The sequence below is a fragment of the Heterocephalus glaber genome, unplaced genomic scaffold, assembly GCF_053883595.1.
Source record: "Heterocephalus glaber isolate CG9 unplaced genomic scaffold, H.glaber_assembly_v1.0 deba00001497, whole genome shotgun sequence".
Lineage (NCBI taxonomy): Eukaryota > Metazoa > Chordata > Mammalia > Rodentia > Bathyergidae > Heterocephalus > Heterocephalus glaber.
The window spans coordinates 1,818,447-1,835,970 of NW_028258320.1; the positions used below are offsets into that span (position 1 = coordinate 1,818,447).

Genomic DNA, 17,524 nt, shown 5'->3' on the forward strand with positions numbered 1-17,524 from the left:
ACAAAATGGAATATTATTTAGCCATAAAAAGAGTGAAATCCTGCCATTTGTAACAACATGGATAGAACTGTAGGGTATTAAGTTAAATAAGGTAGGCAGGAAAAGATAAACGCCACATCTTCTCACTTTTATGTGGAAACTAAAAAGGTAGATTTCATAGAAGTCCAGATTAGCTTAATGGTCATTAGAGACTAGGAAGGGCCAGGGGATAAAGGGAGGTCAGATAATGGGTCAAACTGTAGTTAGGTAGGATAGGTAAATTTTAGTGTTCTGAAGCACAGTAGGGTGACTGTAGTTTACAGTTGTTTGTTACATATTTTGTAAAGACTCAGAGAGAGGACTTTTAAGTTTTCCACACAAAGAAATAATAAATATTTAAGGAGATTGAAATACTAACTGCCCTGATGTGGTGATTACATAATGGCTTAGATATAGAATTATCACAGTGTGCCCTATAAATATATGCAATCAAAAACTAAGATGCACTTTATTGTTTTTGTTTTTGTTTTGTTTTTTGTCTTTTTTTTTTGGTACTGGGGATCAAACTCCAAACTTGCGCTTGCAAGGCAGGCTCCAGAACCACTGAGCTAAATCTCCGGCCCCTAAGATGCACTTTAAAAATGCATCTCTTGTAGGAAACATTTATTGGGTCTTGCTTTTTTTAATTTGACAGCCTCTTGAGTTGGATCTTTTATTTTTAAATGTAGTTATTGGTAGGATTAAGTTTAAATCTCATTTTGGTATTTGCTTCCTGTTTGTGGCAGTGTTCTTTCCTTTTTCTCTTTTCCTGCTTTCTTTTGGACTAACTGACCATGTTTCATGATTCCTATTTTGTTGTTTTAGTGCATACTTTAGGGTGTATCATGTTTATCTTTTAACTTTTCTCTGTAAGTGGTATTGTTTCAGTTATTTTTAGAAATGTAATTAAAAAAATCTTACAAAGTTATTTGTGTAATAACTATTTCTGATGCTCATACATTTTTTCCTGTAGCTCCACATTTTTAACTGGTATTTTTATTGTACATGAAGGACTTTTTAAATATTTCTTATGGTGAGACTGCCGGTGATTTATTTTTTTAATTTTCTAAAAGTGTTCATTTAACCTTTGTTCAGAAGATCCTTTTACTCAGTATAGAATTGTAAGTTAGCTTTTTCCCTTAGTATTTTAAAGATGTTGCTCCTGTTATTTTGTTACTTGAAAATTGTGATGAAAAATCTATTGTCCTTTTTGAAAAAAAATCTGTATTTAAGATGCTTGTTTTTCTCTGGGTGCTTTGAGGTTTTTCTTTTTCTGGCTGGTTTTGAGTAATTTGATTATCATGTGCCCTGGTGTATTTTTGTATTTTTTACATATTTCTTATGTTTCGTGTTCATTGAAATTCTTGGACCTGTATGGTTATACATTTCATTAAATATGAAAACCTTTAGCCATTATTCAGAAAAGTTTTCATACCTGAACCTCCTCCCAGCCTCTTTCAAGGGTTCCATTTACATGTATATTAGATTACTTAAAGTTAACCCAAGCTGATGCTCCTAATCCTCCATCTCAGTTTCATTTTGGATAGTTTTTATTGTTATGCCTTCATGCTCATTTAACTGAAATGTATAGCCTCCTGCTAATCCTATCCCGTGTGCATTTGTGCGTGTGTGTGTGTGTGTGTGTGTGTGTGTGTGTGTATTTGTTTGCAGTCCTGGGGATCAACCTGAGGGCCTTCACATTGAGCTCTGTCTCTAGCCCTTCCTTTCCTTTCTTTCCTTTTCTTCCTTTTCTTTCCCTCCCTCCCTCCTTTCCTTCCTTCCTCCCTTTCTTTTTTTTTCTTTTCCATTTTTTAATTCTAATTTCTGACAATTATTCCTGTTCTGATATTTTTTAATTACTTTTCTTGCACTGATTTTGGATTTCATTTGTTCTTCTTTTTCTAGCTTCCTGAATTGGAGCCATAGGTCATTTGTTTAAGAATTTTTTATTGTAGACATTTATTGTGTAAACTTTCCTTTTAGTACTGCTTTTGCTGTACACTGTTTAATATATGGCCTCTATTTTATTTGTCTAAAATTTTTTATTCTGTTTAATTTTCCTATTTAGTTGATGCATTGATTGTTCAAGAGTAAATTGTTTCAAATATTACCTGCCTGTCTGTCTGTCTGTCTGTCTTTCTTTCTTTCAAAAATATGGAACACTTCACGAATTTGAGTGTCATCCTTGTGCAGGGGCCATGCTAATTCTCTGTATTGTTCCAATTTTAGTATATGTGCTGCTGAAGTGAGCACCTTCCTCCCTCCCTCCCTCCCTCCCTTCCTTCCTTCCTTCCTTCTCTCTCCTTTCTTTCTTTGAAATTTGAGACAGGGTCTTGACTAAATTGCCTAGGATATGCTCAAACTTGTGATTCTCTTTCCTCAGCTTCCCAGATTGCTGAATTACAGGCAGGCACCATTTTGCTCAGCTTTATTCAGCGTATTTTCCCAGTGTATTAGATCTTACAGTTTTTATCTCTTCAAAGTTCAGTTTGCGTCTTTTATATCTGATATCTCTCCTAACTTGTTGAACATGTAGAATTTAGTTATTCTGTATGTTTTAATGTCCTTGCCTACCAATTCTTAGTATTTATGTCAGTTCTGGATCAGTTTTGTTTGATTAACCCCCTCTCCCCGACTCCCCCTCATCCTAATGTTTTTCCTGCTTCCTTATTTTTATTTTTGATTTGATGCCTTAATTGGGTATTGGATATTTTTGTATAACTATAAATCTTACGTTTTCTTCTGAGATGTAGTGAGGTTACGGGGGAACAGTTTTTATCTTTTGTAGTCTTGATTTTAAGATTTGTTAGCAGCCCTCGAACAGTTGTCAGTTTAGGGCTTATTATTCAACACTATTGAGGCAAGATTCTCCTGGGTACTCAGGGTCCCATCAATTCCAAGGTTTGCAGCTCTGCTTTGTGGGAACAGGCCCTTCTTCTGGCCCACGTGACCACTAGGCGGTGTTCCCCCTAATCGTTTTTGCAGTGCTTCTTACCCTCAGGCTCTTTCCCTCACTTGTGACCTGATCAGTACCCAGCTAACTACAGGAGGAGACCCTGTACAGATCCCTTGTGCTCTTTCTTCCTTTTGTTCATTGTGTAATCTTGGACAGAGATATAAATTTCCTAGAGCCTCAGTAAATTTTGACTTTTTTCTGTAGGAAAGAATTTATAACATGGCCATGGACAGAAAAATTGTCATAATTTTTGTCTTTTTAAGTGCTATCTGTTTGGATCTGTGAAGTTTCAGTACGAAAATAAGATTTTTTGAAAAACTTTACATTAAATTAGGATAATTTTCATCTTCCAGATCCAGATGTAAATTGAGATTAAATAGAGAAAAGTTTTTCCGGCTTCCACTTTAAACTATCTTCTTCTTAAGATCACATAAACCTAGGCCTCTGAAACTTGGGAATGAGTGCTATATGAAAATGAATTGGCATTTCTTCAAATATAATTTTCTTAAATGTCCACTATGTTTATTACCTTATGCTGAGCACTGTAGGGAGAAGTCAGTATATAGTCCCTACTCACAAAACCTTAAAGCCTGATGAGGGAGATGGGCATAAACAGTGAGGTAGCGATAACACGATGGACCCTTGAGATTTGTGAGAGATGTGCTCCAAAATCTTGAAGACGTGGGTATAGCATCTACTTTTTGTTTGTTTCCTGAGCTTAAATTGGGGCATAATAATATCCTACCTCTTCATAATTGTTGAGTGAATCAATTTAGATCCTGTTTTAAATAAAAACCATAAAACCACACTAAGCTAGTTTGCTTGGGCTCACTGACCAGATCGGCTTTTTGTATAGGCAGCTCAAATCCATATTTAGCAAAATCATTTAATGTATGTAGTGAACCTTGAAAACCCAAATGTCAAACCCTTGAATGCCACGTCTTGTTTAGTGTGATGAACATTTCAGCTGTCTGTTGCTAGCACACATGCATGTACGCCTTCCACTGCCGACAGGAGGTCACTGGGATCCCCTTGGTGATGTTTGCCTGAGGTCGGCACTGTCTCTCCTTTGCAGAGTTCTCTTTGCTCATTCTCTGTGAATACACCCTCTTAGCATGTACACACTTGACTGGTTCCAGACCACCATTCAGAACCTAGTAGCTGCCTTCCCGTGTGCCTGCCTCTTCTTTATCAGAAATTTAGAGAGGGCTGCTGTCTTCACTTAACTTGTGGATTCATTTTAGGTGCAGAAACTTTTCTCATCCACATCAGCATTTTTACAGATCTCCTAGTTAAATGATAGTCATCTGTCCCAAGAGTTCGTTCCCACCCACGTACCTCCCAGTTTAAAGTTAGTCCTTTCTGATTTCTAGTTTTTAGGTTTCCCTCTTGCCTCACTAACAAAAGCTTCTTCTGTGCTGGTTGCTAAACTCCTTCTGAATGTCGGAGCCTCCTTTTCTCCCAGATCATTGCTTTCTTTGACTTTCTGCCCCTCTCTCTCTGGGTGTACAACCTAACAGCATTGTTTCATTGGTCTTGATGTCCTACCTTTCTGAAATCTCCCTGCTGTATAGTGAGTACCCATCATACTGTAACAAGATCATTCACCAATGCATATAAGGGTGCATAAAATGGATATATAACTGCCTCTTTTTTGTACTATTTCCCAATATCTCAAGTTATGAGGTCTATTACTTTCCTAATCCTACTTTTCTTAGAGAATTGTCAAATGTCTTTGGCTTGGGCAGTGCTCTATATATTAAAATCCTATCAATATCTTGTTTCTTGTTGTAATTCTGACCCTCCCCCCGTTTTTATCCTATTCTTCCTTCCCCTAATTCATACAAAACAAAATCCTTGAGTCTAAATCTTTCCTTGGATCTTATAGACTATTACCATCTTCTCAAAGGTCAAGTAGTATGATACAGAAGACATGTAGGCTTAGAAGTCCTGCCCTGACCTTTGACTATTACAGGTAGATTCATCCAGGGTCTGAAGATCGAACCATCCTGCTGCTACTGGATCAGAAGGGATGCCTTATTCACCTCTTGAGGCAGCTAGCTCTTAACCTCTGTGGCTCTTGGAGGAAATGCAAAGTCCAGAAAGAGACGAGAGAGGAGAAAGAAACAGAGGGAAATTTACTTATTCTTCTTTTTCTTTTCCTTTTTTTGCGGTATCAGGATCGAACTCAGGACCTTGCATTTGTGAGGCAGGTTCAGTGCCACTGAGCTAAATCCCCGGCCCTGGAGGGAAATTTAAATTGGTGATAGAAGTTATGCTTAGGCTGGGCCTTCTTTGGTTGTATATTATGGTGAAAGCAGAGCAAGTCCTTCACAGAGAGAATGGAGCAGAAGCATTTGTAGTGATGAGTACATAGTCTTTAAGAGACAGCCAGGCATCTCTGGTTTCTGACAGTGATCCAGTCCTTGCCACTCTGTGAGAAGTGTGTTTTCTTGTGACCACCAATCTCATCTTTACTTGAGGCAGATAAGGGGATTGCTGTCTTTCTTACATACCACAGAACCAAGCCAAAACATCCATGTTCAGTGAACACTTACCAGTCTATCATACATTACACATTCCTTCTCCCATCATTTTTAAGTTGACATTTTTCTCTTTCTTTGTTAATGTAATTTGCAAGATCCTGTGACTTAATGATCAAAGGGTTAAGTTCAGAAGTCAGTTATATCATTTACTGTGGAACTCTTGGGTAAGTTGTATGACCTGTCTGAGCCTTAGTTTTGTAATTTGGAGAGTGAGAATGGTAATAGGATTTAGCTTGCTGTGAGAATTTAATTAGGTATTTTGTATCAAGTAAACAGTACTTGGCATGTGATACAGTGCTCAAGAGATGTTAGTGTATTGTATACAAATACAAGATATAAAGATCTTAGCGTATTGCTTTTCAAACTCTGTGGTAACAAATCAGTTCTTTCTTTCCCTTCAATATGTCATAATCCAATACTTTTGTGTAAGTACAATAAAATGAGTTACTGGATTTAAAATCACAACAATAAAGATATAAGTGTAAATCCTGCTTTTAGTCTATTCAAAAAGTTGTTCTTTCAAGTTATTTTAATATTTTCTTACCCCTAATTTCTCTCTTTCATTACAGACTAGTAATAGTTTGTAGGTTGGCACTGATTGGTGGGCTGTGGTTTGAGTTGCACTGCCTTAGTGTGTATGGAGAGTCTTACAGAAGGTAGAATACATGTGCACTAAAGTGTAGTTGGGGGAAGAAGCAGAGCTGTTCTATAACCAGCTGGTTATGGGAGTAACCAGCATTTCAAGTCCATTTCTTGACCCTGAGCAGTGTATGTATGTGAAACATCTGAGGCTTCTGGGATGCCTTCTTTATATGTTGTCATTCTGTTGCTTCTCTGGTGGTAACATTGTTTTTTTCTTTCCTTGTTGTGCAGTTCTTCTCTCATTTCTCTTCAATTAATTAATGTATTTATTTAGTTATTTATTCTGGTACTGGGGATCGAACTCAACACCTTGCGCTTGCGAGGCAGGTGTGGCACCACTGAGCTAAATCTTCAGCCTTTCCTCTTCAGTTTAGAAATAAGAAAACCCTGCTCATTGAAGGGCCAGATAAACATGCATTATCTTGGACAAATCAGTTCCAGTAAGTACATGGGAGCAGGGTGCTGGGTACTACTGCCTTGTGGACTGAGGAGCAGCATTGTGGCCAGAATAATGTTAGCATTGTGGCCAGAATAATGTTGGGGTGACTAAAACTTAGCTTTAAACTAAAAGGAGAAACCATGGGCACAGGAGTGTCTTTTCATCTTATGCAAAGGCTGTGACAGACCATGAATCTGTGGTGCAGAGTTGCAAGCAGCAGGTTCTAGAAATAGCTATGGTAAAAAATGTTCCATGTGGCCAGGGTTGGATAGTCTTTTCTGAGTGTTTAAGGCGAACTAAGCAATTTCAGATTTTATCCTCAGAGAAATTGTAACTTTCAGTTAAAAAGCACATACTAAGTGCAAGACATCATGCTGTCTTAATTCTCACTACAGATTTAACTCCATTATTCTCTACACAAACAAAACTTAGCAATAGATGAAGCACTTGTCCAAGGCCTTATAGTTTGTGATTGGTCAAAACTGATTTTGAACCTAGATTAGCCAGACTCTTAAAAGGATTTCTTCTTTTTCTACCCCAATAAAGAAATCATGTACTTTTTTTTTTGGAACCACTTGAGAGTAAGGTGCCAGCAGGATGCTCCATCACTCCCCAAAACTTTGGTACTTATTTTCTACAAGAATATTTTTCCATATAACTAAAACACTGTAATCAAAGTTAACAAAGTAATGTTGAAACATTGGTACCATCTAAGCCTTAGAACCCCAGTCAAGTTTGCCGTATATTCCAATAACGTCTTTTATAGACTATGACTCCATAATGTTTATTTCCTCCTAGAACTGTTCTCTTATCTTTTCTTGACTTTCATGAACTTGATACTTTTTGGAGATCACAAGCCAATTATTTTGTAGAGTTTTCCTTGGCTTGGTTTTATCTGATAGTTCCTCCTGATTCAAGTTTGCTATTTTTGAAGGACTGTTGTAGTTAATGATGTTCTTCTCATTGTCCATTATATCATGATAGATAATTTCATTTTGACCAGTTACTAATGATGACCACATTGACCGTATATTTTTTGTTTGTTTGTTTTTGTTTTTGGTACTGGGGATCGAACTCAGGACCTTGCGCTTGCAAGGTAGGCACTGTGCCACTGAGCTAAATCCTTGGTCCCGTTGACCATATTTTTAAGGTGGTATATTCTAGATTTCATGTCTGTACAGATTCTTCTCACTTTTGTAATTTATCAAATGTTTTATGGGAAAATGCTTTAAAACTATAAATATTCCACCTCTGTGATACTTCATTTTTCATTCAGTCATTAAATTGGTATCTATATAGACTCATGGTTTCCTGTTTTATTTAGTGGATTATACTCTTTTATTACTATTATCTCTTTTGTTTTTTTTGTTTTGTTTTGTTTTTTGGTACCGGGAATTGAACTCGGATCCTTGTGCTTTCGAGGCAAGTGGTAGAACCACTGAGTTAAATCCCTGCACCATTATCTCTTTTGATGCTCTAATTATCCCAGATTTGGTCAGTGGGCCTTTCAGGCCAATTTTTGTATTTATTTGACTAGTCCCATCACTCTTTGAATATCTTCTTGCTTTCTGGCACAAGAAGATGTTCTAGGCTCATCTTACAGTTTTCTTTTTTCAGTCCTGGATGAACCATCATTTTCCCTTCCAAGGATTTTAGTGTGAAATAGTATTTAGAAGCCAAGATCTGATTAGAGAGTTTATGGCTGTTGGATTGTTGCTGCTCCCAGACCCTTTTGAGTGACTACATTTACATCTACCTCTGTAGTTTTATATCTGTGTTTAAGTGTACTGTAACTTTGTTTCTAACCCAGTACTATGAAATTCATTCCCATTTTCTTCCTTTCTTAAAGTGTCTTTCTATTACAGTGAGAAACCAAGCTTCCATTATCCTTAATACATTTGGTAAATGATCATTCTCCCTGTTCGTAACCATTCTCTCATCTCATTACTACCTCCTCCCCTGCCTAGGTGCTCCGTTTTTCCTGCTTGGGCTATAACTCCCCATTCTGGACACTTGTCTTCCTTTCAGTGTAGGCACCCTCCTCTCCCAACATGAGCTGCAGAGTGAATTTTCCTAATGACTTTATTAAACAATACAATCCTCTTGTGTGCGTGTGTGTGTGTGTGTGTGTGTGTGTGTGTGTGTTTTGGGCTACTATATAAACTACAACATTAAGAGTTCTCTAAAATGATTGTCCAGCTGGTAGAATACTAACTAGAATTTCTTAGTAGGAGGAATGGAACATTAGAACTGAAAAATACCATTTCTTGGGTTCAGTGTGGGTCAATATTTGTATTCTACAAATGATCACAGAACTAGCATTGTTGCTTTGACAAGAAATTGGGACTTAATAGGCTGTCTCTAGAAGGCTCATTAGCAAGACAGTATAAAAGAAAAAGAAGTCTTACTATTTTGCAGTGGATATAGAATGAGGTATGTTCTTCAGTAGGACAAGAAGACTTAGAAAGAATAGTAAGAAAAAGAATCTGCACTGAAAGCACAAATTGGGCTAGGCCTAACCATTGGTAGGACGTTATGTATTCACCAAGCCAAACAGCATGGAGAGTTGGGTTGGAGCATTTTAGATGCAAGGACTCCTCCTTGTATAGGTGAAAAAGTAGACTATCAGGGGATCAGTAAGTAGAAGGCCTGAAACTAGAAGCAGGTGTGGGATTGGGGTGACAATTATATTTGTTGTGTGCTGCTCCGCAAAGAACATAAGCCAGAAGGAGGGCTAGAAGTTACTAAGAAGGAGACTTTAAATCTCTTCCTGTGAGAACTGGGACACTGAGGAGAAAGGTATCACGCTGCCCTAGGCTATACTCATTCCCAAGATCAAATACTCTCATATTTTTCTCATCAGACCAAACTGAGAAAATTTATTTCAAACTTTTGTATTTGAAACACCCCGAAGTACATCTAGTAATTTGGTGATACCATGAAATCCTACCCCTAAAATGCTTGAAGATATAGTTCAATACAAGGAAACTTGTAGGCTATTCAGAATTTTTTTTTAATGCTAGAGAAAGCTGTATTTGTGAATCAAATATATAGAAATAATTGGAGTAACAAATTACTCAGAAGAATTTAAGATATTGGGAATGGAGGGTGGGAATTGGTGTAATAAGTATTGAAATTGCTCTGATTAATTTATAATTTTTTTCTCTTTGTCTTGTATCTTTTTGGTACCAGGGATAGACCTCCGGTCCTTGCACTTGTGAGGCAGGTGGCTTAACCACTGAGCTAAATCCCCGGCCCTTTTGTCTTTTATCTTAATTCAGTCATTTGGGAATTAACTTTCTGAATATCCGAAGGATGCTATGTTTACAGAAATCTTGTTTAGTAAATTCATATTCAGTATTTATCTTTAGGAAACAGTCAAATCCCTTTATAGTTATTGAATTAATATAGTATTATTAAAGTCAGAGAAGTTCGAGGGCTTGTAATGACGTAATGTCATTTCCAGAAGAAAAGAGCATGTAGACTAGGGATCAAAAATATTTCGTACTTTCTGTTCTGGGCATATAGCTCAGTAGCAGAGTGCTTGGCTAGCAGGCATGAGCTCCAGGATTTGATTTCTAGCACTGCAAAAAAACCAACAGAACAAAAATAAAAACCAGATTTTTCATGATAAGAAAATGTGAACAGTTGGTGAATCTGGGTAAATGGTACCTGGTAGTTCCTTGATTTATTCTTAAAGTTTTTGAAAGTTTTAAATTATGTAAACATTAAAAGTCATAAAAGATTTTTACATACAAAATCTGGTATTTTGAGGCCAGAGGAGCCCATTCCAATTACTGAGTACTGACAGTTTGGTTCTATGGCAAGAATTATTTAATGCTCTAACTCTTAAGTATCAAAACCTAATAGGCTAGAGTCCTTGACTCAGATTTCCAGAATAGGAAATAGGATTGGAATAACATTAGAATGGAAATGGTCTAGATTCTTATTCATTCCTCCTGAGTCTTTCTATGTGGATGTACACTGAAAATTTGGATGATGATGTGGTTTTTCTTTTTGATATTATATATATGTATATGTTTGTTCTCAGAGATCTGAGTGATGTCAGAAAATACTAAGAGTATATTTTAGTTTTCATTTGAGTATAACTTTTAATTTCCATGCCACTATCAAGAAATTTGACCAAAGCACTTTTGCAGTTTCTGTTGTCCTTGACACCTTGTAAGCTAGACTTGGGTAATATGATTTCTCCCTAAACCACCTGATCCTGCACACCTTATTGTAACAAATGCACAACTCTTACTGTATACATTCAAGGACATAGTATAAGTGAATGAGATGCTGTATTGTGTATCTGTGTAAAAAGAATGCGTCTTGGGTTGAACAGCGTTTCACTAGTTGAGATTAAATTTTTGATTTTGATACTGATTTCACTACCTTATGAGTAGCACAGTGAACACATTCTAAGTTTGTTGCTGATGGCTGGATGACGTTTTGAGGCATACATTCTCGTATTTCCAGATTCTTCTAAAATGATTACATCTCTTGATTTAGTTAGCAGTCTCATATTTCTACGATTTACTTTTTTTTTTTTTTTGTCTTCTCCTGAAGCAGCAATACTTGCTTGCCTTATTTGCATTATTTCCCCTCTGGCTTTGTAGCACCAACAAGGGCTTGATACTGCATTTTTATAAAATTTGTCTAGCTTTTCCTTATTAATTAGTTGCTTCTCAAAATGATTTTTGGGCGCATGTGAAGGGAAGACAAAAATGGAAGATGAGAGGGAGCTGTGTGCATTTAATTTTTTTCCCTGTTTCTTTTGAACTCCACCTCTTACCTACTTTTAACCTGATAGCAGTTTTCTAGGTTTATTGGGACCCAGATGTTTCACTTCACTGTTCACAATGCTCTCTTTACAGTATCTGAAGTACCAGCTGCACACAGAGGACCCACATAAAGATGAGCTTAGCATACAAACTCTGCTCTACGAACATTAATTCATCAAATCAGACTCTGTTTTGTCAGCCATTCAACATCTATATTTGCCTCTGTGAGCCCTCAGAAATAATCGATGATTCTTCTGTTAATGAAAATACATCCCCAGATGCCTGATCCACATTAGATATGGTGTTAGAATAAAAAGTGTGACTGCCCAACATTTTTGGATCCTTGCAGGTATATGGAATTGAGAGAATGTTCTTTTTGAGAATCTGTATTGAGCTTTAAAGTATGATTTAAAACTTTAAGGAATAATTATTAAGAGTCATGATAGGTATTATTTTATTTGAATGGGATTATGTTATTAGCATACTGATAGTTGGCATCTGTCCTCTACATCAGTCCTCTGCCCTTTCTTCTCTTCAGTTTTTTGTCCCTATTAATTATGACATTGGGGCAAGATTTTACTTGGCTGAAGGTACTTAAAGTCAAAGAGGCTGGTGGGTGATGCATAATATTCATCTTCACCATCCCTAATAATCCTGAGTTAGAGTATATTTGTTAGTGGCCAACTAGTGAAAACTGTGAAATCAGTAATCGTTTCAGTAAAGATTGCTCTTACCTGAAAATCGGCCTGAATTATTCATATAATTTACTGACATTTATATTTATTAATAAAGAGATAGTTAATTTGCAAAAACTTTGCACTTAAGTTTTATTGCCCTGAATTCTTTGTCAAAATTTTCAGATTCTGTCATTATATCCATGCCTTTTAATTGTTTGGTTATTTATAGTTCCTGATTTTCTAATTTGGTAAAACTCTTGATTTTCTTCTTTCAGTCTTGAGTTGTTCCATGGGGAGAGGGGGCAGAACAGCTAATGAATGCAGGAATTTATTGATGACACTTTGCAAGTAAATAACAAAGTTTTCTGTGATTATGGAAATATTGTATGTGTGTGGCATTGACTGTTATAGCAAGCTGCCACATGTGGTGCCTTAGCACTTCAGATGTGACTAGTGTGACGAGAAACTGGACTTTGTGCTTTATTTCATTTTGATTAATTTTAGTAGCCCCACGACTGTTGGCTTTCTATATCAGTCAGCACAGCTCTGGAGCCATTACACCAAGCTAGAGGTTCTGAAAGTGATCTCTATACTTCCTGTTCATCAGTATTTTTCCATGTAATAAAGATTCTTTTCCACTCTTTCCTAGTTCTGCATCTGAAAAAATTCTGAAGTGTTCCTTTTCATCTACTTAGAAAGCTTTTACTCTGTCCTTAGATGGGTCATAAGTGGCTTGTATATTGTGTTACAGGTTGTCTTAGTTTGTCTCAGAGATAGTTTTAGTGATCGGAGACATAATTGTCTACCATCTTCAGGAAAATGAACATTTACTTGTCTCAGACTTGATGAACTTGAAGGGAAAATAGCAGTTTTCGCCTTTTCACAACAAATAATTGTTCTTTTGACTATTTTCTACTACCTTTACTTTTGTTATTTTCTCTGAAAAGTTATCTGCCCACAAGTATTTTTTGCTTTAGGAAAATTTCACATGTAAGTGAGTTTGGGAATGAATGTTAACATCACAACATTCTTACAAAAGGTAAGAATTTGAATAGTGTTCTTAATTTCCAGGAGAGTCTTTTCAGTCTTTTCTAGCACCTCTACAGTTTGTCCTTATCCTCAAGTTTTTCAAGTTGTCCAAACTGTGTTAATCAAGGGGGAAATAGATTCGTACACAAAAATTTTAATTAAAAAAAAAATCACATTTAGGGGTGAAGTGAGACATACTTGACTCAAGAAACTGGCCAATTATCACGAACTGGTGAATTTTCTCTGCACATTTCCATCCACCTCATTGTAAGCTGCCTCACTTGTCCTCCTTACACTGTCAGAGCAGGAGCTGTTTCATTCAGATTGATTTTGTGAATCAGAAAAGTGGTTCTTAGCAGGGGCTGTAAAACACAAGCTCATTTGGCCTTTTCACAAATAGGTTCTTACCGACAGCAACCTTACTTTCTGTATATGAGCCAAAATAACCCACTGCTGATAAGTAGGCTTGTAGGAAGATTAACTCGGTGGGCGGACTCACCAAAACATTTCATTAGGTTTTTAAAAACCTGAATAAAATTTCAGAGGACATAATTCTCCATCAAGAAGTGCTTTTACTGGTAGGAATGTAAAGGTTGAAGAAAAAAATATTTGTAAATGGTGACAGAATAGTGATTTAGCTTAGGTGACTTATATTTGAAATGTATTTTTTGTACATTTTGGAAAATTTCAGGGAGGTATATTTGACATACATGTGTATCTGTGAAACCATCACAGTTAAGTTGGTGAGCATAGAGCCATTACCTATACATTTTCTCTCTGCTCTTTATAATTTCTCCCAGCCATCTAGGTTCACTTTCATTTCAGATAATCACTGATCTGCTTTTTTTCTGTGTAAATTATGCTTTCCTTCTCTATAAATTTGCATTCTATATCCTTTTGTGTGTGTGTGTGTGTGTGTGTGTGTGTGTGTGTGTGTATGTGGTTGGGATTGAACTCAGGACCTTGTGCTTGCCAGGGAGGGGCGGTACCACTGAGCTAAATCCCTGGCCCTATTCTGTATACTTTTATATTAATAGAACTGCACAGTATATACTCTTTGGGGGGGTGGTGGCTTCTGTCACTCAGCTTAATTATTTTGAGATTCATACATATTGTTTCTTATAACAAAAGTTCATTCTTTCCTTTTGCTGAGTATTAGTTGGCTGTGGTTTAGATATGGTTTGAATGCATTCCCCAAAGGTCGTGTGGAGGAGGCTTAAATAGAACCTTTAGGAAGTGGGGCCATCTGAGAAGTAATTAGGTCACAGGATGCCTGCTTTGGAAGGGATTGATGGTGGTTTTGAAGAGTGGTTTAGTTTCCACAAGAATAGATTCTGAATCTTTTACCTTTTCTCCATCTACTGGTTTGATCATATGGTTTTTTTCTTCAGTCATTTTGTTGATATACTAACTTACACTGGTCTGTTCTCAGATTTTTAAATCATCCTTGCATTTTTGGGGACAAACCTAATTTGGCTGTGATCCAGTATCCTTTTATTTTTAAATTTTTCTTTGTTTTTTTGAGACAGGGTCTTGTTCTCTAGTTCAGGCTGGCCTTGAACTCACTGTGTAGCCAAGGCTGGCCTCGAACTCCTGGTGATCCTCCTGCCTCTGCCTCCCAAATGCTGGGATTACAGGCTTACAGGCATGCGCCACCATGCCTGGCTTCCATTTTCCTTTTAATACATTGTTGGACAAAATTTGGTAAATTTTTGCTTAGCAGTTTTGCATCTGTATCTGTCATGGGTCTTAGTTTATAGTTTTCTTATCTTGTAATGTCTGGTTTTGTCATTGGACAAACTCTGACCTCATAGAATGAGCTAGAAAGTGTTCTCTCCTCTTTAGTTTTCCTTGTGGTTAGAATTGGTATTATTTTTTTCGCTAGAAATGTTTGATAGAATTCACAAAGTCGTCTACACCTGGGGCTTCATTTGTGAGAGGATTCTTAACTACAGATGGAGTAACTTTAATAAAAGGGTGTTCACATTATCTATTTCTTCTTGAATTTGTATTTCAGTGAATTTGTTCATTTCACCTAATTTATTTAATGCTTTTGCTGTCTATGAAACTATAGTGAAGATGCTTCTCATTTTTGTTTTTGGTACTGGGGATCGAACTTGGGTCCTTGCGCTTGTGGGCTAGGCGGTAGCACTACTGAGCTAAATCCCTGGCCCTTTTCATAATTTTTTGGGGGGTATGGGAGATCGAACTCGGAACCTTGCACTTGCGAGGCAGGCGGTAGCGCCACTGAGCTACACCTCCGCCCTCATTTCTGACTGGTAATCGGTGCTCTCTTCTTTCCCTGCTCTGGTTGGAGGTTTGCCATTGATTCATTGATGGTCTCAAAGAACCGGCTTTTGGTTACATGACTTTTCAGAATTTTCTGTTTCCTCGGTTTTACTTTATTCTTTTTTATTTCCTTTTTCCTACTCTGAGTTTAGTTCTTTATTTTTTAGTGTCTTAAGGTGAAAGCTTATAGTACATTCATTTGAGATATCATTTTCTAATAATGTTTAATGCCACAAATTTCTATCTAAGTACTGCTTTAGTGGTAACCTATAAATTTCGCTGTTATTGTAGTCCTGGTCTCAGCTAAATCTCACATCTGTGTTGGTTGGTATTGATTGATTATTTGACTTATTATGGATCACGCTTTTCTACTACATGAACATCTTAGTTTGAATGCCAGATACTATGAATTTGAATTTTGTGAATGCTGAATATTATTGTATACCTACAGATCTTTTTCCAGCTTTGTTCTGGGATACAGTGAAGTTGGAATAACTTCTCCTTATTTGTGAAGATATGTTAATGCCTCAAGTGGATGTCAGAAGTCAGGGATAGAACCGAACTACACACACACACACACACACACACACACACACACACACATGTTTTTCCCCTAAGCATATGTAACTCATGTGAAGTTTAATTATTGAATTAGGCACCATAAGAGTAATAAGTACTAGTAAAATAGTATAGTTATAATAACATACTGCGATCAGAGTTATGTGAATGTGAAATTACTTGTGTTTGGAGCTTTCTATTTAATGGCTTTGGGTGCTTGCTGACCACAGGGTAACTAAAACTGTTGGGAAAAAATGCAAATAAAGGGAGATTGCTGTACTTGGAAACCATTTGATCTTTTGGAGTCATACTTTATATGTCCTTTTTTTTCTTTTCATTTTTAAAAGATGGATTTAGAGCGGTGCTTAATCTGGTGTTGATGTTTTATTTCTGAGGTAAGACCTTCTTAAGTACTCTACCAGTGCCAGCAAATCCCAAGTTTTTCAAGTTTGACCTTGGGAATAGGCACTATTGAGGTGCTGCGCCTGCTAATCTTTTCTCATAGTTCCTTCCCTGGCCTGTAATAGGTTTTTCGTATATATGCATTGATCTGTTCTCTGCTGAATACTCAAGGGGTCCCTCTACCATACACAGCCCTTTCCCCCTTGTTATTCTGACCTTTGAGATCTAACTTTGTTCTCACCAGGCTCTTGGCTCATTTCTTCAGGTAAGGGCATCTGCAGGACCAGCTATATATTTTTCAGAGCCCAGTGTAAAATGAAAATATGGGCTCTTGGATAAGTTGGATTTTATGATAGTAAGAGCAGAGCATTAAATGAGGCACAGGACTCTTCAGAGCTGCACTTGCATATAGGTTGCATGGCCGTGAAGCAAGCACTACTGCTCGGCTCCACCTCGTATTTTTTTTGCTATTCCATGGCCTCGAAACTCTTTAAGGCAGTAAGCAGAGACAGTTGTAAGGCTCTGGTCCTCTTTGTTTCTCATCTCTCAAGGATCAGTCTCCTTTTTTTGGTAGATGTCCATAGTCTTACATATTGTTTCATGTTTTTTTGTCTGGGTTTTGGGTTGTTTCAGAATGAAGGATAATATTAGTATTCCCTCTTAGTCCATTTTGCCTGAGAGCAGGAATTACTTTTACTGTACTTTTTGTTAGGTGCCTTTGTGTCAGACTAGGCTAGGATTTTCTTATTTGGTCTATTGGTATAGTATCTTGTTTAGATCTATTTGGAGTAGAATCTCTTCTAACATTTGCTGTTTTCCGATCCTAATTCCTTGCCTTGGAGGGTCTTGAAGTGGAAGCAGATTTCTTGGTAACCATCAACTCATTTTCTGAATTGTACCACTTGATTTCAAGCAAGTGTTAGCTTCCTGCTTGAAATCGCTCTGCTCTTAATTCTTCTCCATGCTGCATTTAAATGCAAGCAGCAGATGGGTGAGGACAGTTCTCCCACCTCTTGCAAAACATCTCTGTTGGTGCAGTTTGAGGCATTTGTGCAGTGAGGTATTAACAGCTTTTCAGATATACCCTGCTCTGTTAACAAGAATATACAGTGATGCAAAAATGAATTTGTCGAGTTTTATGGCTCCATGATCTATCGTATAATATTAATCCTGCTGCAGTG

At 37.0% G+C, this 17,524-nt stretch overlaps 1 protein-coding gene and 1 non-coding gene across 4 annotated transcripts in view; one reads left to right on the plus strand and one right to left on the minus strand.

The window, feature by feature from the left end:
- Zfand3 (zinc finger AN1-type containing 3) overlaps positions 1–17,524 on the plus strand; it is a 308,517-nt gene that overhangs the window by 124,993 nt on the left and 166,000 nt on the right. The gene's annotated exons all lie outside the window — the stretch shown is intronic.
- On the minus strand, positions 2,167–2,271 carry LOC147825521 (U6 spliceosomal RNA). Its single transcript, XR_015440613.1, has one exon. It is a non-coding gene; the product is annotated as a U6 spliceosomal RNA (small nuclear RNA).